The 25,795-nt window shown below is 47.3% G+C and overlaps 1 protein-coding gene and 1 long non-coding RNA gene across 3 annotated transcripts in view; both read right to left on the minus strand.

Annotated features, from left to right (window-relative positions):
* Positions 1-273, minus strand: part of DSTN (destrin, actin depolymerizing factor) — an 11,411-nt gene extending 11,138 nt beyond the window's left edge. Inside the window, exon 1 of the mRNA XM_035323127.1 lies at positions 205-273. The gene's annotated coding sequence lies outside the window, so the exon portion shown is untranslated. The remainder of the gene's footprint in view (positions 1-204) is intronic.
* The window catches only part of LOC118165182, a 452,777-nt gene that overhangs the window by 389,699 nt on the left and 37,283 nt on the right, over positions 1-25,795 (minus strand). The window lies entirely within an intron of this gene.

Consider the following 25,795-nt stretch of genomic DNA (forward strand, 5'->3'; position numbering starts at 1 on the left):
GAGGATGGGGGGGGCAAAATAGGGTGAGGGGGCAAAAACGGGGGGTGAGGGGGCAAAAAGGGGACAAAAAGGGGGGCAAAAAGGGGGTGGGGGGTAAAAAGGGGTGTGAGAGGGTAAAAAGGGGATTTAGGGGGGTAAAAGGGGGTGCTGGGGGGGCTGTGAGGGGCAGGGAGCGATCGTGAGGGGAGGCGGCCGCATCGAGGCCAGGCGGCGGCGGCGGGCGGAGGAGGCGGTGCGGGGGAAGTGGCTTCGCTCGCTCGCTTTTTTTTTCTCTCTCTCTCTTTTTTTTTTTTTTTTTCAGGGTTTTTCACTACCTACTTTGGTGCGATCTCAGCCAGCCACTCGTGATTGGCTGGCGCCGGGCGTTGCCGCGGCGAGCCGAGGAAACCCTGTGCATCGCGCCGGGCCCAGACAAAGCGCCCGCCGCTCTGCCTCCGCTCCTGGGGCGCCCGCCCCGAAATGCTGCAAGAAAAAAAAACAAACAATAAAAATAATAAAAACGCTATCGTTTCCTGAACGTCTTCTGGGCCATGTATTGCGAGGTTTCTGTAAGCAGGCTGTTAGCTGATTGCCGAAGCATCTAACGTGAAAAAGTAGAGGTGGCTTGGCGTCGTTTCTGGGTGCAGCGATGCTCCCGGCTTGAGCTGCCGTGAATCGATGAGCAAAGAGCCCCCAGCATCACACGTGTTCGTTGAGCCTCTCTCTCTGTGCCAGCTTGTAAGCAGAAAACAAAGCTGGACTTGTGTGGCTGTTTTCAGGGCCGGGGTGTGAGGCAGCAATATTTCTGGCGTACATCTAACATAAAGCATCAACAACAAAGGTGTAAGCCATACCTTACAGTTATTATCCATATTCCCCTGTTCTAATTATGCATCTGATTTTATTTTTTAACCCCCTTGCTGCATACCCCCGTCGTTTCCCTTTTTAGATGCTGTTGTGCCTGCTCACTTTAGATACGGGTTGCTGAAAGATCGCATATTGAACATGCTTGTGTTGAAAAAGCAGTCCTGTTCCGGCAGGCTCTTTTGTTGGGTGCCTTATGCTGGCAAGGGGTCCCTTTTGCAAGAGCGTTTGCACCAGATTTGTGGTGAAATGAAGTGGTACTGGTGAGTCTTTTGCTAGACTTAAATGGGAGTGGGTGGGTAGTCCCTCCCTATGCGCCTTTCTGATGTATTTAATCAAGGAATGCTTAAATCTGGAGGAAAGTCTTTGTCTTTCAAAGTAAAAAGAATTGAGTGGGAACAATTTTTATTTATTTTTTATTTATTTTTTTAAAACAAGTCAGGTAAAATGCCTCTGTAATAGAGCACCAGACCTACAAATGCATTTCTCCAGACAACCCTTCCTGGCCCTGTATTTTGATGCCGGCTGTTGGCACGGTGAAGGTGAAAGCTACAGCTCATCGGTGCTGGGAGGGAAAATCGAGGCACACACTGGCCTCCGGAGCCTCTGCACGGTGCCGTAGCAGACCTCCGTCTCCAGCGGCATGCCACTGGGACCCGGGGCAGCTGTGCTTTTCGGTTTTACTTTGTGTGGGCAATTTGTCTGTCGTTCTGAGCTTGCTCTCGCTAATTCAGTTTCACTATGAGAGAGCGGGGTGCAGAAGTCAGATGTCCTGGGGAGGAGGGGAAGGGATGATGTAAGGCCATGAGAACAGGGCCAGGGCTGTTTCATGTTGTATACTTATAAGGGAAAATGAATTGAAACCGGCCCCGTGGCTCAGGCTGTTTCAAGAGGTTTTTGTTGTGTTTTTTGTAAACGTTGCAACGGGTTGAGAAGGTACCTGACAAGTTAAAGGCGCCTCAGTAAGGAAGAGCTTTTGCAAGGACTCTCACTTGTTTCCATCTCGTGTGACAGATGCACTCCCTCTGCGAAGGGCAGGTCACTGAGAGCCACGATGCCTTTTCAAAAGGCTTTGTGCCCCAAAAGACGAAACAGTGCAGCCCAGTGAGGTGTGAACCCAGAGGGTGCAGCGCTTCGAGGAGCCTGGATGCGCACGACCTGGCTCTGCGGGCTGCGTGCGCCATACCTCCACGGCACAGACACCGCTGAGCAGCACAGCTCGGGTTTGTCACGGTTTGGGAACCCCTGCTCCACAGAAACCTTCTGTGAAGGGGAATGGGAATCTGTTTTTCCAGCCTGACAGCCGAGCAGCCCGTTCCCCGCAGGCCCGCGAACTTGAGCATCGCCCGAGATGCTCGCAGCGCTGCGGCTTTCCCCACAGAGGCCTCGCAGCAGGGCCCTTGTGAGGCTGCTTCATAGCTGCCTGCTCGCTGCCTGAGCCGAGGGGAAGCTCCCTCTTTTGGGGAAGGTATTTTGGTGCTTCTTTTTACCCATTCCCTCATCTCCAGGCCTGCCCTTTGACGGGGCAGATACCCGGGGTGGAGGTGAGGGAGCTGTGCCCTTCACCTGTCCTGGTGGGCCAGGCTTCCAGGAGACCAGGCTTTCCCCTTCAGCCCCAGGACGTAAATGCAGGACAAAATTCTTATGGAGGAATAAATGAACACCATCAATTGCTACAATAGTGCTATGGAAATGGATTTTTTATTTTAATTTGCTTCTTTCCAGCACTGAATAAGCTTTGTCCTTTTTTTTTCCTGGTATTAGTGCTATGAATATGTGAACCCCCTCTGAATTCCCCTCCCTCTCTCAAGGCAAACTGCCTTTGCAATTAACCTGAAATCCCCCTCCAGAAAAATCTGTCCCCCAGCCACAAGTAAGCCTGAGAAGCTTCAGCAGCACTACTGCTGCTCATGGCTGCTTTCTGCTTTGGCTGCAGTCTGAAACGCTGGATGAACTGCAGCCAACAAGCTTCTGTCTGGTGAAGGGCCACTTCAAAGCCCAGAACAGTCAATATAAAAAAAAATGTCGGCAGACTCCTGTTTGTGGATGAGCCCCTGCATCTACAGACATTGGAGATCAATACTATCTCCACCTCACTGTGTTTCTAGCATTTAAGATGGTGACTACTTGCTTACTTTATATGCCTCAGCTGTGTGAACTCCCCCTCCTGTCCTCCAAGCTACTGACTCATTTCCTCCTCTAAAACCTTCCTTTTTTAGCCTTTTGCTCTCAAGTATTTGGTAGCTGTTTTGAGCCGCCTGTTCCATTCCTTACTTAGGCAAACTCCTACATGACAGCCCTGCAAGCCTTGCTTTTGTACCATAGAAATTGGTTATTTTTCCCCAACACTTTCGGTTCTGAGGGGCAGTTTTGGCTACTGGCTGTGCTCTTAGGCAAATTGCTGCTTTGCTGCTGGAACTCGGGGAGGCAGACAATTGGCAAAGCAGCTGGTGAGCTGAGGCTGCTGCTGCTTATGCTAATTGCTGTTGTCTCCCTTTTAGCCCCACGTTTCCCCCATCTGTCTGTACCCACCTGCTGCCTTTTCATACCCTTTTGCCCCGCTCTCCCAGCTCACTGTTTTTCAAGCAGGGATTGCAGAGACTCCTCTTCATTTGGACAACCCCCCCGCAACCGTGGAGCACTGGGGTGGCAGGATCAGGCCAGGACACTTTGTGTGCTCTCATGCAGCAAAGAAACAAGTGGTCCCCTTGTGCATGGCGTGGCGGGGGCTCTGAGCTGTGGTCATGGCTGGTGGATGCTGCTGTAACCTAACTTGCTCTGTGTGCCTGAAATTCAGTAGTCCATATTTCTCGGGGTTTATGGAATACTGGCTCTGTGCTCTTGGCATCGCAAGGCTCAGCAAAGATAATTTTAGACAGGAACAGAAAGTCTCTGTAAACCTTGCAGTCATTGCTATTTCACTGGCAGAAACAAAGCAATGAGAAACCCATTGCTGTGCACTGCTGAAACGTTCAGCTTAGTAGATACGCTGGCATCAAAATTTACAGGGAAATTTCAGGGGAGGAGGTGAGCCTAAAGCTGCTCCGTCCCTTTTCTGAAGATGGGGTGCAGCACAGCAGGCAGTGCACAGGGGCCAAGAGCCTGGAGTCTGGCCCAAACCCCTGCCCTGGCCTCTGGGGTGAGGTTGGGCCAGCTGTTTTACCTCTTTGCCTTAGTTTCTCATTTGTGAAGTGTTAACCTTGTTGCTGTAATGCGACTTGAGATTTAGTGGATATCAAAGCTGGATGCTGCTTATAAATACACGCTATTTTTTCAGTAATGAAAAGGCTGTCCTAAGTTGCTAAAGATTGAATGTCAGAACTTATATTATTTTAATTTGCTCTCAGCTTCCACAGTTGCTGCAGGTTGTGGTCCTTTTAATTCCCATATGGTAAAAACTCTGCAACTTGTGAACAACTGGAGCAGAATCTGACCTTGCTTACTGCTATAAATCCTGGTTAGTTTTACCAACCTCATCAGAACCATTCTGGATCAAGCGTGATGGGGAAGGTATCCAGATGCTTCATTATCACCTAGTGGCATTTTCATCACTAGAAAGATGAAGGAGGGAATAAAACAAAAAGACAGCTCAGGAATGGAACAGCCCTATGTTAATTTAAAAATGCAAGCATGTCGTCAAGCTACTCTCATAGAATGAATCATGGTATGGCTTGGGTTGGAAGGGACCTTAAAGATCATCAAACTCCAACCCCCCTGACATTGACAGGTAGGCCACCTGCTAGATCAGGTTGGCCAAGGCCCCATCCAGCCTGTCCTTGAACACCTCCAGGGATGGGGCATCCACAACTGCTCTTGGCAACCTGTTACAGTGCCTCACTACCCTCTGAGTGAAGAATTTCCTCCTAATTTCTAATCTAAATCTATCCTCTTTTAGTTTAAGAGCACTCCCCCTTGTCCTATAATTATCTACCCAGGTAAAGAGTCCTTCGCTGTCCTTTTTATTCAACCCCTTCAAGTACTGAAAGGCCGCAATGAGGTCTCCCCGAAGCCTTCTCTTCTTCAGGCTGAACAGCCCCAGCTCTCTCAGCCTTCCTTCACAGGAGAAGTGCTCCAGCCCTCTGATCATCTTTGTGGCCCTCCTCTGGACTTGCTCTAACAGATCCACATTCTTCTTGTGCTGGGGGCCCCAAACCTGGATGCAGGACTCCCAAGTGGAGCCTCATGAGGGCAGTGTAGACGGGACAGTTACCTCCCTTGACCTGCTGGTCACTCCTTTCTTGCAGCCCAGGACGCAGTTGGCCTTCTGGGCTGCCAGCACACACTGCTGGCTCATGTTGAGCCTTTGGCCCACCAGAACCCCCAAGTCTCTCTCCATAGGGATGCTCTCAGTGAGTTATTCTCCCAGTCTGTACTCGTGTCTGGGATTGCCCTGACCCAGGTGCAGCACCTTGCACTTGGGACTTGTTGAACCTCATTCAATTCACATGGGCCCACTTGTCCAGCCTGCCCAGGTCCCTTTGGGTGGCATCTCTTCCTTCTGTTGTATCAGCTGCACCACTCGGCTCAATGTCTCCTACCTGGCTTGTTCATTTTATTTTATTTTATTTTTTTGTGTTGTTGCCACTAGACAGCCTGTCCTAAGTACTCCATATGATGAGAATGAAATGCATCCTGCCCTGGAATCAGCTTAACGACTAACCGCTGCTCAACTCTCAATTAAACCATCAAAATAGGCAACAAGCAAAACTTAAAATGATGTGTTAGCTTCCCTGCACATGCATGAATTGTGTCTTAAATCCCCCTCAGTCTGAGAATGGAAGGGCATGTTGAGCTCGCTGAGGCCTTGGTCTGCTCTGACCCTGTGGTAAAGGTTTAAACAGTCTCTCTGGCTGTATTATCTGAATGCTTTGCCTTGCCAGCATGGTTGAGCTCCTGAGCTTTTGCTGTGACACCGGGCTGTGTCTGCAACCCCTTTTATAGAGGGGCAGGGCCGAGCTGTGGGAGGCTGCGTGACACCCAGCCCCAGGCAGGAAATCTGTGGTAGGGCTGATGCACTCTTAGCTGCCATTTATGGGGTAACACCCTTAACCTTTAGGCCATTTCTTCTCTGAGCCTGTAAGATGATCATGTTTGTTGAAGGCAGCATGGCTGTAAGAATTTCTTAGAGAATAAGCATTTGTGGCTTATGTGGGCTTTGTTCCAGGTGTGGAGGTGGTTGCTGCTGACATCTATCTGCAATGCCATTAATATATATATATATATATTTCTTCATGCCTAAATTAACCCCTGCTATTCTCATGATGCATAAAGTTTTTGCAGCAGGTTGTTTTTCACGATAGGTTTTGCACTTGGTTGCCTCAGAATAATGACGAAACCTTGTGGCGGTGTGTGGCTTCTGCAGGATGGCTGTTTCTTCTGACTTGGAAACTCCAGGCCTGTTTGTGTTTGTTGGGGTTGAGGCCACTTGTTGAACCTGTCTGGGAATGGGTCTCTTGTTGCTGAGGTGGTTAAAATTAGCAGTTAATTTTAAGGAGGGTGAATTAGCTCTACCACACGTATCACCAATCGTGCAGGGTGCTGTACAGGCATTGACTGGAAAGTCCCCACCCTAATCTGCTTACTATCTAGCCATAAGATAAGAAACGTATGGGGTAATGAAAAAGGAAGCAATGAGACCAAATTAGTCAGCATGACGGTGTTCATCAACAGCAGCCTGATAGCTGGGAATGCCTTTGAGGAGGTTTGCTAGAGGGTAATGAAAGCCCCTTCAAAACTGTCCAAAACCAGTGTTCTAGCATGGAATATGATTTCTGAGAATGTGTTGTTGTATAGGGAGGGCAAGGGGTGCTGCTCTGAGAATTCAGGATGGTTACTGGAGGCAGGTGTGGAGAGGTAAGCCCACAACCAGCATGGGCAGCAAGACAAATCTGCCTGCAGGTTGTGCTTGCTTTTTTTTTTTTGTTTGTTTTTGTTTTTGTTTTGTTTTTGGCTTCCAGTACATTGGGCAGTCTTAAAAAGGGTGTTACTTTCCTCATGAACCTGCCTCAGGCACATATAGATGACATTCCTACCACTTCTGCCACGTGGACTGTGCGAGGTGATGAGTGGGCAGCTATCACAGGGATGGATGCTAGGAGAGACGAGGGTCTAGCTGTGTTTCCTCAAGTGTGCAGGCAGACAGTGGACACAGCAGTCCGGCGGTGGAAAGCTCTGACTGCATCCCTGCCCTCTGCCTGTGCTGGGGGCAGAGTCGGCCAGCAGGATGTGGTCTGTACGTGTAGACCGAGAATGGGGTCAAGAGGGACTTGGTAGCTATTGCTCTGCTAGCCAGCTGGGCTGACAGCTGGGCCATGGTGAGCTCTACATTCCTGTTGTGGCTGCTCTTGTACAAAGTGGCTGTGGGGAAGCTTCCACTGACAAGCAGGGTCCTGCGAGTGTCTTTCTGAGCCACAGCACTGCCAGAGCGGCCCGGTCTCAGACGGCCAGTCACGACAGCCATACGTGAGTGCTGGCACGGGGCATGGCCGCGGCTGCATTGCCAAGGGAGGCCAGGAAGCACAGGCAGCCAGCCGATGGTGTGTGGGCTGAATCTGGCCTGCCAGAACAACTTCTCCCTCATGCCGGCTCCCCTGTCATCCTTCCGCAGGGCCCTGCTGCTTTCCTGGGTTCATAAGGACTGAATGTAACCAAAACACAGTTCTTGGATCGTGCTCTCCCTGTCACCGAAGTCTTTCTCCTGACAGACAGCACTTCACCCTCCCTGGCTGCACCTTCAGCTGGGCTCTCGGTTGACTTTCCTCTCCCATTTTATCCTTTTGGGCACAGACTCCAATCCCACACAGCCTGGTCAGCGTGGGGATGTTCCAGCCTCCCTCAGAGGACTGCTGGGGAGGACAGGGCCCATCAGACGCTGCTGGAGCAGGAGAGCAGAGGGCGCAGGGCCTGGCTGGCCACTCCCGTGAAGACACGGCACCATCTTGTGGCACCGAAGTAATTTGTCCTCACAGCTGCAGGAGAGCAGTCCTGACTTTCTCAGCCAGGCACAGCCTGGTAGTTGCCAGCTCTCTCTCTCTCTTTTGTTGTTGTTGTTGTTGTTGTTGTTGTTGCAGCCCAGCTTCTCTCCTGTGGCTTTAACTCCTTTCTGTGGCTTTCCCCTACCTGCTTTTTTCTCCCCAGCTGCTGGGACCACCTCTTGCAGAGAGGCTTAAGCTAACAAATTTGACGAGCTCCTGGTTGATTGACCCTGGTACATTTTCTCAGACTGAGGAGGGTTACGGAGCTGCAGAGGGAGTTATCTAAGGACAGGCTCTGCTAGGACCTGAGGTGTGACAGCTCCGCGTCCATCAGAGCTGGCCGAGGTTGGATCGAAGGTCCATGTAGCCTTGTGTCCTCTTCCTGACAGCAGATCCCTAGGGAAGGATGGATGAAGGCAATGAGCCAGCAGCTGCAGATCTGCTAAGCAGTCTACCAGCCTCCAGTGTGCAGAGCAAGAACATCTTGACATAGTGCCTCTGTTGGAACAACCTTTTTGGTTGTTCCAGCAACTTTCCCTGCACTAAAAATCATCTTGTCCTGTCTTTCATTCGGCTGCTCTCTGGTGAGAGGTGCTCTGGTTGGCTCTCCTTTAGGAGAGGGCAGCACAGGACTGTTTTTCAGCTGTGCTCTTGTGCCTTTCACATGAGCAGGGAAAAGCGGTGGGGCCACTGAAAATTCACCTTTGCAAATTCATATGTTGCCACCAGAGAGCTCCCATCCTTCACACCAGTCCAAGGGTGAAGAAATGCTGGCCAACATGGGAAAACAGTCTCCACCACATCCAACACGTGGGGCTGGACTTTGTGTTTGCTCTGCCTTATTATCATGGCTATTTTTATTATAGCTGTTATTATTATTCTTAGAGCTTGGATGAATTTTGCCCCGTTATTGCAGGCTTCTTATGGAAGGGGGAATATTTAGGTTGGGAATGTTGAGACTGGCTAATCAGCGAAAACACAGCAAGCAGGTGGAAATCTGGTGGCAGCAGTGCAGTTTTCTTCTCTGGTGGTTTTACACAGCCTTGCTGATGGGATAGCAGGACTTGACAGGCTTTGCCTGCAGCACACCCTCACTGTAAGCAGTCCTACAGAAGAACACAGCACTACAGGGGAACGTGGCACTTCTGCTTGCACCTGTGATCTGTGCTTCTCAGAGCTGTTTGCACATGCAGTAGGTTTAAGTTTGTGCTAATTTGAGTTTGTAATCACTGGTGATAACACTTTTCCTGTTTAATTACTGGGTTGAAGCATTAACTCCCCAGGACAATCCAGTTCTGGCTTTTTCCATATTCTCTCCTCCCTACCAGTGCCTGGCTCCTGTTCCCACTCTTACCTGGCTCTTTTAAGAAACATGTATTGCCCCCTGCCCCATCTCTGCTTTGCTGAGGAGACAAGTTTTCTGCCCTTGGAGGAAAAGATGGGTAATTGGTTCAGTTTGGTGGATGGATTACATTGTGAAACTGAAAAATGTTCCTGACTGAGCAGCCCAGATTCTACAGGGAGGTTGGAAAATGACTGCGCTCCCTTTGGGAGCTGCTGTGATGTCTTGCCTTCCTTCTCCACCTGTGTGCCTTGACCTTTACCTGTGCCGAGAGCCTGAGGAAGCCCTGGAGCCTGTGAGATGTCAGGCTAGGAGCAGGTGTTCCCTTCATGGCCTCCCCGTGGTGTTCTGGGGGAGATAAATCTGGAAACGAAGAGTCTCAACTGCTCCTGATTGAAGGGCCCATCCTTCCAACTGCTCTCAATTAGCTCAGTCTACTCCATCCTTCCTCAGACACCCCTTATCTGTAATGTCCCATACCTGACAGAAATCCCAAAGGAATTTTGGAACTTGGGGAGCATAAGGGACTGTAGGTAAAGGTAAAAACTCATGTTAGTTTAGAAAACGTGATCTTCAAGGGCATATGCAGGGAGCTGGAAGGCTGCTTAGTTTAAGGATGGAAGCACTTAAGAGTTCACAGCAGACTCCAAACTTATGTAAGGGTCAGCTGCAGAAAATTAACGTGTTCTTTGTGCTCATGCTAGTTGAAGACAAGCTGTATTGGTCTGAGATCACAGAAAGGGACATTTGGGGTTAGATGGATGTTTCCAAAGGTGAGAAGAGCAAACCAGTGGACTAGGTTATTTGGGAAAGAAATGAATGTCCTTTCTTGGAGGTACTTAACAAGTAGCATCCATCAATAATGGTGTAACTTCCACCTGTGTTTCAGCTGGTCTGTCAGGGCCAAGGACTTCCGCAGCAAAAGCTTCTGTGGCACAGGAAGAAAGGAGAGGAGGTGGAAGCACACCCCCAGTGACCTGCCTGGCAAATCCTCTCTTCTTGGGCCAAGGACCTTTCTCGTGGTGAGCCCACAAAGGTTGTGCAAGTTGTCTGTTGGGAACATAGTGCTAGGGAAGAGAAGGAGGTCCTTCACAATCCACATGGTTACCAGGAGAGCAATTTTACCCCAGGAACTCAAGGACACAGCTCCGGCACTTTTCAGGCCAATGTGGATTCCTTCTGACCCTGGCTGGAGGTAGTGGTCCAGAAACATTATCCCAGCCTGGGGAGACAAGCCTGTTCTGCAACATTATCCTTTCTCTGGTCATGACCAGCTCTGGTTGCACTGGACAGAAACATTACATCAAGCAAGATCGCCCCAAGCTAGAAATAGAAGCTTGTGGCAGTCCTAAGTACCGATCAGTCCCATATGTCCTTGTTTGCAACAAGAGACTATAGCAGCTCCAGGTAGCTTACAAGAGGCCCTGGGGTGGCAGGTTTGTTCTTGGGAGTACAGGGTTAGGCAGAATTGTCAAGGCAAGCCAGAAGCTCTGCCTGTGCTCTCTGACATATGCTGTGGGCTCTGTCTCACTGAGAAGCAAATCAGGATAACAGAACAGCCAGCTCAAAGCTGGAGATCTCATCAGCAGAGCCCTCTCCTTCCTGCTGAGCTCCTTGGTCCGGGTGTGGAGCCTGATTCTCACGCCAGTGTGCTGGGATTTTAGATGGGGTGTGAATTACTCTGGTGCCACGTGAAGTGTCCTGTTTTTGGCATGAAGGATCTTTAGCACAGATGAGAATTGGCTCTAATGCTGCAGTAGCCACGTGCTAAGCAAGTACCACTTTAAGGTGAAGTAGGTTTTCATGAAGCATTGTTCCTCTCCAGATTTTCACCAAAAACATATCTAAAGAATGTGTACGTTGGGTGAAGAACCCATGTGAAGAACATCATGTCAGAATGGCTTCTTAGCCTGGAGGAATCCTGCTGCTGCAACAAAACCGCAACACAACTGCATCACAGCACTAAACCCCTGGGCAGAGATTCGCATCTTGGAAAGCTTTCTGCTCTGAAAAGGTACTGCAGAATAGGAAGGCAGTTGTAAACCTGGTGTAGGTCTGGGGAAATATCTGAAAAGTTAGGGTGCACCTGGGGGCATACATATAGCAAGATGGACGTATGCTAGTGCATTTGTGTGAATGTCCACATGCAAAAAAGAGCCAGGGCTCTTCTAGAGTGGGAGAACTCGTGTCCTCGTTTATTTACATGGCCCAGCACTTGCATTTTCATGAGGCTTAGATATTTCATGTGCTTGCCAGAACAAACATAGCACAGGACTCTTCTAAACAGTTGAAATCATTAAGGGGGCTCTGTGTCTACTTGTGATTTTCCACTTGTTTGAGCTGACTTCAAGATGTGAACATAAAATCTGGCACGTGCAGGCACCATGTGGATTTGTGATGGTCTTGGGAGCACTGCTTCTCCATAAAACAATGTCTTGATCGCATCCAAGCACAGATGTTGTTTGTTTTTCTGTGACAGGTGCAGTATCAATGATATTTGCTTTTTGAGCCATCCAAGTCAGGCTTTAATGGAAATTCTTTTAAGAAGTTACAGATAGTTCATGTCAGTACACTGCTTCAGTAAAGACTGCAGTAAACTCTTTGGCAGAGAGAATGAATGATAAAAATAAGAGAGTTGTCTGTGGAAGGGAAATGGACAGCAATTTTTTTTAATGGCATATTGTAGTAGTTACTAAGCATTATGGTCTTGTCAGCAGTCTCAGGGTGTTGTATATATATATATTTTTTTCTTGAATTCCCAGCTGCTGGAAGGAAGATATTGCATAAGAATCTCCATTTTCTCATTTTAAAAAAGTAAATCTCTAAACCTTGTGGTTGCTTAGAAAAACATGAGAACATGAGCTGAATGTTCCAGATAGGATGTTGAAATCAAAACCAAACACAATGGAAAACTTAGTTCACAGCTTTAAAATCCAGACGGCAGATAAACAGCCTCAGCTTGCTTTAGACTGCCATTTGGAAACGTATCAATATCTCACATTTTGGGGCCTGACTGCTGGCAGGAGGGCACATATGATTTCGGAATCAGAGTTCAGTCTCTTTTTGGTTAGACAGTACTGATTTTTATCAAAAGTAAGTATTTATACGAAATAAAATATTTTATTTTTATTTTTTGAGAGTCTCACTTTGTCTCTTGTTTCCCAACTCTGAGTTGGGAATTGAGTTCTGAGCTGAGAATTTCACAGAATCACAGAATGGTTGAGGTTGGAAGGAACCTCTGGAGATCATCTGGTCCAACCTCTGTGCCAAGCACAGTCACCTAATTTCATCCTGAATCTCTTCTGATTCATGCTTCTTACCCTTTTGGCTTTAATGTTTCTGTCTGGAGACTTGCATTTGGTTTGATGTTGACCTTGGGTTTGGTGTTTTCTTCCTTTCCTTGTTTTGGCTTCTTCATCCTGTCTGTCACTTTCCAGCTTTGTTTTGAGCTGGTGCTGGAAAATTCCACCTTGAGCAGTAGGCGGTGGTGCACCTGGATATTGCCATTTATTGGCAAGACATGCATGTTGCAGGAATTCATGGAGATGGAGGTTGAGTTCTCCAAGCAGAACTGGCCCTGAAGGTCTGTTGGGGGCCATACTGCTGATAAAGCTGTTGGGTGGTGTGAGAAGTTGGAGGATGAAAAACAAGGAGATCCTTCTCTCTCTGATGACCTACTTGCATGACATGGGAATAATGACTGTAAATCTTCATGTGTTGCAGCTGATAGTCCAGGTTGTTCTTGTACACTATTCCTGGAGCTAAAAGACCAATTCAAGCTGAGATGCTGGCTTGGCCCAAAGCATGGTGCTTTCTGAAATTCGGAAGATGCAGGTGTAAACACACTTGCTGCAAGCCTATGATCTTGCTTTTGGGAGATGACTGAATTTGGCACGGCCCAGTCGCTGCAGCTAACCTGAGTCTGGTTCTTCTAGCATAGATATTTCACGCCCAAGCCGTGGTCACCTTAGCAGCCTGTCATGAGAACAGAAACCCTGCAGTGTTCCATGGCTTAACCCTGCCCATTATCTTGCAGAAGAGGTCTCATTTCTGACCCTCCTGACTGACTCCCAATTTCATATGGTGAACTGTATTCCCTATTTGCAGAATGAAAATAAAGGGTCTGCAAAGCACTGCTTGTTGGAGTCCCAAGAAACAGCAGTGAAATGAGTATGACCTACACAGGAAGCTCATGGCAGGAGAATAGGGGAAGTCCTGGCCCAGGGAAGGTGAGGAAATGGTGTGTAGCACTGTACAAGGCTGATAGCCCATCTGAAGAGGATCATGAGGTACATATGGCTGCTGTGAGTGTAGGAACAAAATAAAGAGAAGATGAAGTTAGTTATCTCTGCATAGCCCATCTGCGTGCAACATGGTTTCTTTGAAGCCAGTACAGCTACCAGCTCTTGTCCAGAGGCCACTGTCCTGCACTAAAATGGTCTGTTTTGGAAAGGGTATGGTTTATCTCCTAGACTGTGGGAGGCAGATGGCTGCCCATGTGTCTGCATTTCGGGACAAAACCAGGGGTGGGAGGTAGTGCTTCCACCCAGTATTGAACTCTGCAACTTGCTGACTGCTGCCTCTCAGCATCTGCAAGCAGTCAAGCTCCATTTAGGACTATTTCCTCCCGGGAGGATGTGGTGCCACCAGGCTTTCTGTGACTTCTGTCAGTACCTTCCAGCAGCTCTCAGTTGAAACTGCCTGGCTCAGACAAATGCAGGGTAAGGTAGAGGTCAGCGTGGCCAACTGCTGAGCTGCTGTGCTTAAAAAAAACATCTTCCATTTCCAATTAGAAATGGTTCAAAAATTATTTTCAGCTTTTCCAAAACCAAGGTCTCATCCCTTTCTGTGTCACGATAAGTATATAGGTTTTTTTTTCTACTTCAATGAGAAACATTAAAAAAACAAAACAAAACAAAACATGTTTGTATTTATTTGCACCTCTTTATATGGATACATTGCTTTTTGAAAGATGGTTCTGATGTTGTATATCTTTAAGGTAACTGCACATACAGACATCCATAGGTGAAATGATGTTTTTAACCGTGACCTTAAAATGTTTAAGGTGAGACAAAGATACTAATTCGGGTGTGATTTTTCTTTTCCAGATGTCTTTCCTTATTTTGTTAAGGTTAAACATACCCAGAATAAGATCTGCAGCTGTGAGCATCATACATGAGACAGAACTAAATGTCTTTAGCACCATGCAGGCTTGCTAGAGCTGATTTGTCAGAGTCCTTGTCTTCAGAGCTTGAGTGTCTGTATCTGTCACCCATGGCTGTCCAGGACCTTGAGGCCACGTGGATGACTAGCAGTGAAGCTCTTCTCCTCAGGCCTTTCCCAGTATTACTAGCCTCAAATGGCCCTGAGTGGGCTGGGTGGTTTATAAGTGTAAGTCAAGGGCCTACCCATTCATTAAGCAAGGTATACCACGGGCTGCCAGAGGTAGCTTTATTCCCACTGGAAAACAAGAGAGAGAGGTGCCTCCAAGGCTTAACAGCCATAGATGGGACAAGACCCTGAGTAACCTGACTGAGCTGGGTGTGCATTGAGCAGGGAGCTGACCTCCAAAATCTCTTCCAAAACCTATATTATTCCATGATAAGCTTTATATTGTAGGGCACTTGCTGGAGATTGCACGGGAACATCTGGAAACAGGCCCTGCATCCTGGCACTGAGTGAGGCCGTGGCAGGCCCTAGGGTAGGCCGAGCTATCCCAGCTCTACCAGTATCTGCCTAACAAATAAATAAAAGTACGAGTGGAATAGCTGGGGAAAGAGGTCTGAGGAGAGGCATTCCTTGGAGCTACACCTCAGGTCATGCCTCATAGCACAGACTCGCTTATCTGTGTTTGTCAGCCTTCAGTAAGTGGTGTGTGTGCACATTACGGAGGAAGCCGCTTAAATGGTGGCAAATAGTGCTTGAGGCACTTGAGCAGGCAGCAGGAGACACAGAAAGTTAGAGGTGGCATGGCCAGATCTTTGAAGGTGCTGTGGCACGGCTGGTCTCCAGAGCAACTGGCTGCCCTCTTATTAAACAGTCCTTTCTGAACTGCTGCTTAAAATTCCTAAGCAAGGACTTTGAACAGAGCTTGAGCATAGAGTGGGGCTGGTGGGAGTTCACATGCTTGCAGGAGCAAGAGGCACCTTCAGAGGCAGAATAAATGAAATATCCTAATTTTATTTTTCTCTACAGGCTTTCTCAGCTTCTCCTCAAACTCCAAAGTGTGCGGCAGTTTGACTATCAGAGCCCAGATCTGTGAGCTGTGGTCTGTTCTGATCACGTTAGATCTGAGAGAAGGGGTTTCTCACAGATCTGATGTTTTCGGAGTTCACTTCTCCTTCCTTCTCCCTGCCCAGCTGGGGTGTTCCTGCAAGGTGACTGTGGGCCTTTTCAGTGTTTTTATTTTATTTTATTTTATTTTGATATTTGCCTGTGCCTAGTCATGGGGTTTGTTTGGGAGCAGCTTGCTGGAATACTCTTATCTGAGAAACATCTCCTGTGGGATACTTGTTCTCCATGAGGAGTCTGGTATTTCTTACCATTTTAAAACCAGGTTTGCAGTGTAAGGGCCTGCAGAAAATCTATATTTTGGCTTTTTTAGGTAATATCTGCTTGCAATTGGCTTGTACTGTAAATATTCTTGCCAATAAACTTGTGAGAATCAACAGAGAGAGCAAAGTTCTGTCATTTGGTATAGTTAGAAACTTTCTCAACATTTGGGTATAACAAATGCTGTGACATGCTGCCAAGTTCACTGCAGAGAGTATAATGCTGGGAAAAGTTATTTTTATGTCCCCATTACTTTTCTGGATTGTTTTTTTTAAGCCCCAGGTTTTGCAAGTTTTGTGTTGTGCAAAAGGAAGGAAGGTTATCACTCCCCTTCCTAAGGTTAGGAGATGAGATGTCTTCCTGTCCTACATAATACACATAGACCTAACACATTGCCATGTTCCTCATGATGTCTCCACCATCCTTCCTTCCACCTGTCCTCTGCACATCCCTCTGCTATTCTGCCCCTTTTCAGTTCAGGAAGCTCAGAGGTAGCCCATGTACTTGTTTTGCAGTGTGTCCTGGGCCAAAGAAATGAGTCCTAACCAGTAGCCTTGCTGACAGGCATTGGATGTCCTGGGCTTTTGGAGGTGGGTGCTGGCTTTGTGCTAGGGACGGCAGGTGGGGAGTAACCTTGACATTGCAAAATCAGGAGGCTGATGATGTGGAAGATCACAGATGTGTTTTCTACTGATGAGGAGATGAAGTGCCACCTGGTGAGCAGGCCCTATACCCCTCAGCGAAAGCAGGAAGTTGAGTCCACAGCTTTCTGCCTTGTGCTAAACAAGATGCAACACAACGATTTTTACATTCCAGGGTCCTTCAGTTGTCCTTTGATTGGCATCAATAGATAGGAAGATTGTTCTCAATCTTCTGAAGTCTGAGGAACCTGAGGAAAAACAGGCAGATGATTGGACTTGTAGCAGGAAAGAAAAAAAAAAAAAAGTAGAAAAAAGGGGTTTGAAATCTATTCCCATCCTCACTTTCAGTAAAAGTTCTCAGCGTAATGTGCAGAGGTATAGGTTTGGAAAGAAGGGACTCTGCCATGGCGTGCATCCTGGGACCCCTGTGATAGCTGAAGTGGATGGAGTTAAACAGGAACACAGGAACAGCGTTGATCTTGGGGCTGGAAGATGTCTCAGGCCAGATGGGGATGAAGCCTGGGAAGAGCAGATGGGTCCCTCACTGTTACGTCTCCTGGTAGCCTCCAGAGCACTGTGGCTATAGAGGAAATGAGGCTGGAAATGTCAGAGTGGGGATTGTTAAACAACGTCTTCCACGTCTGTGTTTCTGAGATGTAGCCTGAAGGAAAAACCCCCCAGTTGAAGAGGAACTGACTCTGCTTCCTTCCTCACTTCCATCTCAGTCACCAGCTGGATGTCACCTGTCGGGGTCTGGGGAGCTTCCAGGCCAGGCCTCTGCCTCCAGCAGTATGTATACACCCTTATTTTTTTTTATAAGCAAGGGCCCTGGATTAAGCAGGCAGTGGGTTCTTGCAATGGAGATTGCTTTAGTCCTCTGGTATCTGCACTGACCGAATTATTTCCTTGCAATGTTCATTGCACCCCTCTGCCTGGACTTCTGCCACAGGGTGATCATTTGGGCCTGCTGTTCCTTTGTTTTCCCAAGAATGTCAGGGAGAGACTTGGAAAACATTGGCCTTGACGTAGCTGTGGTGGGACTGTGGTTGTGGGGGTTTGCAAGCAATGGGATGATCCTCTCACAATTGACCCCAGATCCCTTTGCAGCATTTGGCATCTTCCTGAATTACCTCCCATTCTTTGCTTGGTTCATCTTGGCTCTTCTGTACTTGGCATTAGTACCATTGTGTTGCAAAGATCTCTTGTTGAAAAACACTTCTGCATTTCCTCACTTCACACCCTAAGTCAAAGTGTGGCTGCTTCCCAGAACAGCTGCACATTTTATGTCTTGTGTCCAAGACACTGTGCTGTAGATCCATTGCTTTGCTTCACGTCATGACGGAATGACCGTCTTCCACTCAGCGAGAACTCGAGCAGTGGAGTTCAAAAGAGAGCTCCCTGGCCACGCAGCCAGAGGAAGGATGGGATTTGTGCCCAGGGTTAATAAACAGAACTAAGGTAGGGATTGAACTGGGAGCTTGGCAAGTGTGTTTTTAGGAAAAGGAAGGAAAACGGGACTTCCCGGCTTGTATCAGGAATGTGTGCTTGCAAGCAAATGTGAGATGTCTGCAAAGTTTTATAGGACTGGTCTGTTCCTATTTGTCTCAGAGAGAAATCTAATAGTAAAGGTGAAGAAATACAAGCGTGGTTCTGTACACACCCTCACCCCTTCTGTTTTTGTCCACTATAAGTGCTGTATTCCTATGTACAAAGCACAGAGCTTGTGGTACGTACTATTCATTTCAGTGGCTTAGCAGCTTTTCCTGGCTGTAACAAGGGTAGATTTGAACAATATCCTTGATAATCACCTTTTGCAGGGTCACTCTTCACAGTACTTTATATCTCCAAACAGGCATGGATCAGAACAGCTCCCAGGCCTTGCAGCCTTCTGTATTGCTCTGACTGGGATCCTCTCATCTAGGAAACGGAGGCCAGAGTACCTTACCTCACCGAGGCCATATGGAGGCCGGTGGCAGAGCTGTGTAAGTACAAAGTGCCTGAGGCTGGGATTTGACAGATCCCAGGCCTCAGCCCTGCCAATGTTTGCCTGAAAGCCCCCGGCAAATCTTCTCACTTCTTTCTTCTGTTTCTCTCCATTTGCTTGTACTGGGAGCTCCCTGAGCCAAGGATTGTCTCATGAAAACAGCAGCTAGCCAACCACCCTCATCTGAGGGCTTCGTTCCCAAATGTCCACATGGTCTGGAACTCCTCACGATACTGAGACCAGCTCTCGATTTACTTCTGTTTGTTTTCCTTTTTTTCTTTCCAGAATCTCTAATGTCAACTGTTCGATGACTGAACAACTCCTAGAGTGGCAGGATGCTTTCACCACTGAAATCCAGCGGTGAAGACTTCACAGCAGAGGACAGTTTATTGTGGGGGTCGGATGGGTGGTGGTTCTCTTGAGCACGGGTGAGAGGGTTTTGGAGAAAGTGGCTTTCATGTGGGATCGGGGTCAGAGACAGGACTGCAGAGGCAATTACTCCCATGTTCAGTGGAATCGCTCCCGCTTGCCGCAGGCTGCGACTTGGCTCACCCCAGCAGTGAGTCAGTGCACCAGACGGAGCTGGTTAGATCCAGACAGGGAAGGGAGAACAGCACGGATCAGAGGTGGGGGCGTCCCCAGACCCCGTCTGATCACCAGGATGGAGGCAGGAGGGGAGCAGAACAGGGGCATTTAGAAGTACCTCCTGTTTCCTTTTTCACATGGGCCTCTCCCTCAGCCTCCTCTCTTCTGTGGAAGAGACTGCGGGGGTGACCTTGAAATGCTGGGCCCTTTTACAGCCCAAATCCTTTGGGGTGGGGGAAAGAGAGCCTGCATTCCTGACGTTATTAAACTGGACATGGTTAATTATGTGTGAGGGTGGATTACTGTGTGGCATGCAATGAGTTGTTAATGCTAATCGCTCAGAATTACAGGGAATATGCCTTTTTCTTTATCAGCAATGGCCTCCTGGGGGGACTTTCCCCCTACGGATGAAGGGAAGTATGCTGAGGGGAGAAAGAAAAAAATAATGATGGAATTAAATGAGTGGTATCGAGGCTTGTTTTTGGTCTTCCTCTCCTGAAGCTGGGCCCTGATGCAAAACTCAGTGTATTCAGCTACTTCGCATGTTCTTGAGCACTAACCTTCAGTTGAACTAGAAGCTTAATAAATAGGCATATTGATGGCTCCCTGAATTCACAGTTTGCTTCTCCAGGTAAGATCTAGTCTTCAAGAAGGATGTTGAAGATTACACAGGACAAGTCTTCACTAAGTGCAAGCTGACTTAGCCCAGTGAACTCCAAATGATTTGTGGTGTCGTGGGACCTAAGCACTGTGTCTGCAAATGCTGTACTCCCAGAGGAGGAAGAAGCTCTTGCTGCTCAGAGCTTCAAATTGCTGTGACATGAATAACTGGACCTACGCAGAGGGAAACCGTGGCAAGTAGCTGAAAGACAGAGCTTTAATGCACTAGTTTCCTACCCAGTGCTTTTTTCTTTATTTTTTCCCCCTCATCAAAGCAAAGCAATGTTTTGTCCTGGAAATCAAAAGAAAATAGGGAGGTGGCTTTGGGAGTAGTTAAAAAATGAATACTTTAGGAGAAGAAACACATTTTTCCCTAGGGAGCCAACGGTGGGTTCAGGAGACATATCCTTGAAAGTTATGGAAAGCTACGTCCCCCTTCTGCTGTTTGCATCAAGAAAACATTACCCCACCTGGCAAACTGATGTTATTTTAGTTGCCTGTGTGTTTTCAAGCCCCAAACTGGAGTGCTTGGCTGTAGTGCCTGCAGGCTTCTTGCTCTCTGTACAGGCTGTGCTCAGCACAGCAGGACTCCTGGGCAGATAATGCTGCTTGATGCTGAAGTGGCCGTGGCATGCCTGTAATGACTGCCTCAGGGCTTGCTTAACCACTCTCTATTTTTGTAGTGAAGTGCAGCTACAGCAGATAAGGCCTGCCTGTTGTTGAGTGATTTCCTAATAGGTAAAGAACTGCTGGGTTGGAGTCCTGAAGTTTAGTGGACAGTAGCTAAGTGTCTGGTGGAATACTTTGACCTGACACAAAATGGTTCACGATGACTGGAAAGAAAATATCAAGTGTCAGTGCGGTGAACTAATTCCACGTCTAGCTGCCTCACTTCTCTTTATTTTGTCCCCTCTGATATTAGAGCTCCCTGGCTTTCGAAAAGAGGAAGTGTTGAAGTTGTAATGTCGGTGAATTCTCCAAGGAGACCGCCTGTTGGACCAGGAAGGAGCTGCTCAAACATCTCCGTGGCAATTTAGCTTAATTCTTAAAGATTTTGTCTCCTCCAAGAGATCTCAGAATCATTTGTAGATTTTGTTCAAGTTCCAGCCTCTGGATTGACGTGAATGTATGCAAATTCTGCTACTTGTTATATTGTGTTTGCTTCTGTCTGCCAGTTTCGCAGAGGAAAACCGGAAAATTTAACCCTGATTTATGTTTGCTATATTTTAAAAAGAATAATAATAAAAATGCAGATATAAAAAGCATTTAGATTGTGTTGCCTTTAAAACCCGAGATATTTCAGAGGTAATGGCCTAGCTTTAGGGAGCATAATTACTCATTTTTCAACATCTGAGGCTTGCTATCTTGTTGCTTAGAGACAGAAAAAAATGTTGTCCCCTTTGCCAGCCCTGGTTTGCACCCTGAGTGCCTTGCAGAGATTAGAGCTGGCTTTCCAGCCCTGGAGGAACCAGAGCAGGGCTGGGTTAAATGAAATTATCATTAGATAAATGCAGATAGTGGGTTGGAATGGAGGTAGCTAGATAACGTCCAAGGGACTGCAATACCGACGATTATTTTGGGAAGTGCGGCCAAATTCTCTAACTGTGTGCCCAGAGAATAGCTCTCCATACAAGTTAGGAACTGTGAAAGCTGAGAGCAAAAGACAATACCCCCCACACTTAAGCGTATGATAGTCTTTTCATAAATAAATAAATAAGTAAACAAACATAAATAAATACCCCTGTGGTTTTTTCCATACTATTAAAGCAAACTTGGGAATGTGGCCCATAGCAGCACCACCTATTGATGTGTGCCGTCACAAAGGGGACATTTTTACCTGCCATCTTGCTTGTTGGTGTCTTTATAAGCATGATCTTACAAATCTTACCCTTGGATTAAACTGGGGATCTTGGCTGGAGGTTAAAGAACATTTATGTGAAAGATTTTCTGGAAATGTGAATGTATTCTAATAGCTACAGTTTCACAGACAAAGCTTTCCTGTTTCAGAAATCTATTTTTGAGTGGCAGAGAATGAAGAAAATGTAAACTAATTTATTACTGAATGCTTGTGAAAGACTTAATACCCATAAAACCAGCGGTGTGCCACAGACGATGCAGGAGATCCTGTGGTGGGTCTCTGCATGTTGCCTTGCTATGCCAAAGCTCCTTAATCCTGCTGTTAATTATTTCAGTGGAAGGCATTTGCTGAGCAAAGAACTGCAACTGTGTCAAGTCTGTGCACTGAGGTTTGTGAGGAGGCCAAAACGTCCACCTAGGTCCATCGGTTGAGGCAGAGGTCTTGTGATTTTAAGTGAAAGGCCTGACCCACGTTGCTCTTCCTACAGAAGCCAGCCCTGCAGCTTCTTCTGCCTCTAACAGTACGGATCATCTACAGGGCTGGCCTGGGCTTTCTGGGCACTTGACCCTCCCAATAAATTGTGATGAAACTGGAGCTTCCTTGACCCTGCCCTGCTGTCATGTTCATTAAAACCTAATTAGTATCCAGATAGCAAACTGAGGCATGATATGTTCACACCTTTTTTTTTTTTTTTTTTTCCTGACCAAATGAAACTATCTGGCCACTGTGTTTGATCCCTTTTTAGAAGTACATGTTATGCAGATTGCTGGGCAAAGGCGGTACAAGCATTTTTTTGTGAGCAGCTTCGCAGACAAGTGTGGGCCTCCGAGGCGCTGCGACCTCTCTTTTGCAATTCCCTGCACCCTTGTCGAGTTCCTCAGATTTTGTGCTGGTGGTGTTTTCCAGCTCTGTGTCATTGGCTGCTGGCGTGCCGTGCCGTGGCTTTCCCTCTCCTTGCTCAGATGACTGGAGCGAACCAACACACAGACAATAGAAGCAGTCTTGTTCACCCTCAAATAACCATTGTCTTGTTCGAATAAAGGCCTTACTCTCAAAGTGAGCCTCTGTGTGCTGGGGTGGACTGAAACCTGGAGGATGGCTAGCTATAAATGTGGGATACAACATGGCCTGAAGATTAAATGGTGGGACCTTTCTACGTATTATTTTTTTTAATGATAACAGATATGGTTCTCTTACTTATGTGTAACAATGCCTACTCTTCAGACAGGCCACGTGGTGTTTCGGAGCTGGTCCCTTTGCTGGACACACGTGTGTAGAACAGCACATGCACAGCTGGCTGGGTGAATTTTGGGGTTGCTCACAATCTCACTTCCCTCTTGGGGAAATCTGAGAGGCCACGTAACCCCATTTGATAGCGGTGACCGTCTGGTTCTGCTGGCAAGCTGCTTTGACCTCCTAAGGATTTCTCAGTTGCCATTGTTAAAACATTACACACGTCCCTCCCTCCCCTTCCCAGTGGTTCAAATCCTACGGGCACAATGTAGGAGAGCGTTTAAGTCCTTTCTAATGAGAAGCAGCCAGGAGTCATGCTGGCAAGGCAGCCCCTTGAGAACAGGCTGTTCTCTGCTCTCTGGTGTTCCACAGAGCAGAGTTTTGCTTCCTTATACCAAAAAAACCCCACCCTTAACCAGGAAGAAATTGCTCCTTGAAAATACTGAGTGAGCAGAAACTGTAACCACTTCAAGCCCAGAGCAGAGGCTGTACATACATGGGGACTGCGCACACAGCCAGGCCGTGTGCCATCGGTGGTGTGTCCTCTAACAAGAAACGCAGTCACTCGGTGCCACGACCATTGTCTCTTCAAAAACCAACATCAAGCAAAAAAAAAAAATAAATCTTGTGGCAGAGGTGGCGTCTGTCTGCACAGAACCACAAGGCCCGAGATGGGGTCTGGCATCTGGCTGCAGCCCTGAGGTGCTGCATGGCCCTTTGGTTTGTGCGAGCGTTAGGGGGTTCAGCCTTGCTCCCCACGAAGGTCCTTCATCATAAATGTGCATATGTGCATTTAAGGGGGGATGTCCCCACGTTCGCACAGAGGACAAAGGTGGTGTGGATGGTGAACCACGCTGTCCTGGGGAGCCTGGGGGAGCCCCGCACAGACACCATGCTTCTGCGGAATAAAATTCCCTCTCCTGGGCTGCCGGGATCTGTGAAGCCCTAGAGCACGATCTCCAGTCTTTGCAGGCCTCTACGCTTCGTTCCTCTGCTGTGTGCAGAGTGTGGACCTGAAGGAACTTTATGGCCTGGCTCCTCCACTAAGCCAAATTCTGTTGAAACATTTGATGGTCCCATTCCAGCATAAGAGCCTCCTGCTGGAAGCGATGGGAGTGGACAGTGCAACACACCCCAGCAGGCTGCTGGAGGGACAGATTCTGTATGACACACAATCATATCCTTAATTTTGGGCTTATTTTTAGCCCTATGAAGTCACTGGTACTCTTCAGGGGCTTCACTTAAACACATGCTTTACGCTTCTGGTTGGATTGGGGAAAACTTATTTTCTTGGTAAGCTCTGAAGCAACCAATTCTTGGGGAAGAAAACAATACTATAAACTAACGAATACAAATCTAAAGCAGGCAACCTATTTCTCCTGTAGGCTGCCATGAACAAATACGGAAGAAATGGGAATGGCTGGATTATTCTCAGCAAATACAAGCTGTCAAAGACACCAGGCTGCATAAAATCTCTGATGATTATTTGAATATACGCTATCACTGTACCAGCATTTATGTTTCTCACAATAAAAAGGATGATGGTGTAGGTGTTTTTTTTTTTTTTTTTTTTTTTTTTTAAATTTTTTTCTAACACCCCAAATACACCAGTACTTCACTTAAAAACAGCAATCACTACCAATAATGTGGCTTCACTGCTTCTTTTGCACAATCAGACCACAACTGATTGCTTACGGATATCTGAAATGCAGCTTTTCTGCTGGCAATTGCTTTATTTACTGCTTGCCCGTAAAATAATAATGCCCTCAGGTGGATTAACATCAGCAATTGCTGAGCAGATGTTTGTATGCGAATACCTATTTCTTAGAAGCAGATTATCTTCTGCGTTGCATAAGAGAAAGGGATTCACATCAGGCGATGCTGATGTGAGCTGACTTGGAGAGAGGTGGGTAGCTCCCCCTCACCTTCCCTCCGTCCCACAGGAATTGAGAGCATGTGTACATGCAGAAGAGATTTGGCCATGGTCCCAGTTCCTTGGGGACTTTCAAGTCAGCTGCCAAGATTTCAGAGACCCCCTTTGGAAGCTGAGAGAGAAGGGAGGGCCAGGATTTTCCTTGTGTGGACAAGTCATGGCATTCCCTCCACTAGTCTCTGAAAAACAAATAATGAAATGCTTCTGCATACCAGCAGCAGGGAGTGGATAGAGGTGGTCATAGCCTCTAAGGAAGGCAGAGGCTCCCTATTTCTCCCAGCATTATGGAAATGGGTTCATTTCCATAAGCACAAGGCACTCTTCAGCAGCAACGGCTTTGCATTTGCCACTGAATCATTCTCAGTCCTGTCTCATAAACTGCTGACTGTCTTGCTCAAGGGGCTTTCAGTCTCCGAGAGCTATCCTTTTACGAAACACCTCCCATCCATTGCCCTGTGAGTTACACAGCACAGTGGGACGAGAGGGGGAACCATGTGAGCACCCCACTCGTCAGGGCTGTAGATTCACCAAGCAGGATGCAAAGCACTGGCCGCAGCATAAACTTGGCCTGCACTTTTTGTTGATCCCTATGTTACAAGGAATTTAAACCAGATTTTAGTGTTTGATCATGCTTTTCTTACTGTTCCTGCCCCTACTGCAGTAATTACCCTCTCCTGAGGGTCAGTCAGAGTTCAGTTCTATAGGGAAACTATTATTTTTGATTATAGGGTTGGCTGCTTTTTCAAACATCCTTGTCTAACTGTACTTTGAAAGATACGTCACAGTATTTCAGAGCTTTTCAGTTAGATACTGGGCAGAAATCTACAATTATTCCTTTGGATGATAAAAGAGATATAGGCATGTCCTCAACAGCAAGGGCAAGGAATGTCGCAGTTGTTCGGAGAAAGGAGTGTGCCTGGTGCCCTAAAAACCTCAGCAGTCCTGAGTGGACTGTGTGGAAACATTGACAAAAAGGAAGATGAAAATATTTTGGATATTGCACAATTTATGCTGAACCAACCGCGTGGTATGATGCAAGAAGACATAGAAACTCTGTTTTTCTGTTTTCTGGTAAGAGTGACAGCACACAGTATCAAAACCTTTTCCAATATTACATCATGAGTCTCCTGCTGCTTTGTCTATACCTTAAATCATTGTCTCCTTGGGTCATCTGATTATTAGAAAATTTC

The sequence above is a fragment of the Oxyura jamaicensis genome, chromosome 3 (genome assembly GCF_011077185.1).
Source record: "Oxyura jamaicensis isolate SHBP4307 breed ruddy duck chromosome 3, BPBGC_Ojam_1.0, whole genome shotgun sequence".
In the NCBI taxonomy this organism is placed as follows: domain Eukaryota; kingdom Metazoa; phylum Chordata; class Aves; order Anseriformes; family Anatidae; genus Oxyura; species Oxyura jamaicensis.